The sequence below is a fragment of the Eumetopias jubatus genome, unplaced genomic scaffold, assembly GCF_037043125.1.
Source record: "Eumetopias jubatus isolate StellerSeaLion01/CBP00866 unplaced genomic scaffold, mEumJub1_p1.0 scaffold_5, whole genome shotgun sequence".
Classification (NCBI taxonomy): domain Eukaryota; kingdom Metazoa; phylum Chordata; class Mammalia; order Carnivora; family Otariidae; genus Eumetopias; species Eumetopias jubatus.
Window position 1 is genome coordinate 110,366,196 of NW_028274811.1, and position 1,095 is coordinate 110,367,290.

Below are 1,095 nucleotides of genomic sequence, written 5' to 3' on the forward strand. Positions count from 1 at the left end.
GTATTAATCATTGCTTTCCTGAAGAGAAAATAATCGCAATAGAAAAAAAGATTATTCAAATATATACTGGAAGAAAATAATTCAGAAACGAAGCAGGAGTTGATCTGACGGTCCAGTGAGTTTCCAGGTTTCTGGGAAAAATTAAGAAATATTGTCCCAAATCTATTCGGAGTTATTATACTTCAAAATTAAAAGCATCTCCTTCCCAGCCAGCAGTGAGTAATGGGCGTCTTTCGGGACAACCGGCACAAGCGTCAGCCCCAGCACGAGAAGAGGGAGTAGGAGCTGGGGTGCGCCGTTGCCAACCCCGAAGTGGCCCCTGTCACATACACACTCTGTATCAGGGGAGCAACAAGAAGTAGCATGCCTTGAGGCTGGACACGGGGATTTATCCAGGGGATCCAAGTGTTGTACACACAAAACAAGGATTACTGAGGTGGTCTACAACCATCCAATAACCAACGGGTCCCACTAAGCCCCTGGTGAAGCACACTGTCCCAACAGTGGTTCGGGTCCCACTATGCACTGCCCTCGGGCTGCAACAAGGGGGCCAAACTGACTCCTGAAGATGAAGAGATTTTAAACACAAAATGATCCAAGGCAATTCAGAAAAAATGGGATAAAAAAGGCAAAGAATGCCCAAATCAGCATCTTCTGGAGGAGCAGTTCCAGCAGAGCAAGATTCTTGCACGCATAGCTTCAAGGCCAGGCCTTGTGGGTGAGCTATGTGCCAGAGGGCAGAGAGCAGGAGTTCTAGCTGAGGAAAATCAGGCCCAGAAAGGCAAATAAATCCTCCCTCCTCCTATTGTCCCTCTTGTAATAAAACAAGTACCAACAAAAACAAAACAAAACAACCCACAAAAATAGAATACAGAAGAAGTGGTTACTGGAAGAAAGGTAACCTAAGCCCAGACTTCTCAGTTTACACGAGCAGTTGGCAGAGTTCTGCTGTATTGTTTGGTCAGGGAACTCTGTATTGATGGAGCATTGTCCCCAACGTGTGGAGAATATACATTTGTGCACTTACCCTGCCCTTCTCCCTTCAACTCCAAGCTCGTTCAAGTGCCTGCTTTACATCTCCATGGGATTATCTAA

At 45.8% G+C, this 1,095-nt stretch overlaps 1 pseudogene; it reads left to right on the forward strand.

Moving 5' to 3' along the window:
- The first annotated feature begins 222 nt into the window (after positions 1 to 222).
- On the forward strand, positions 223 to 820 carry LOC114211877 (small ribosomal subunit protein eS8 pseudogene; annotated as a pseudogene).
- Positions 821 to 1,095: the final 275 nt, after the last annotated feature.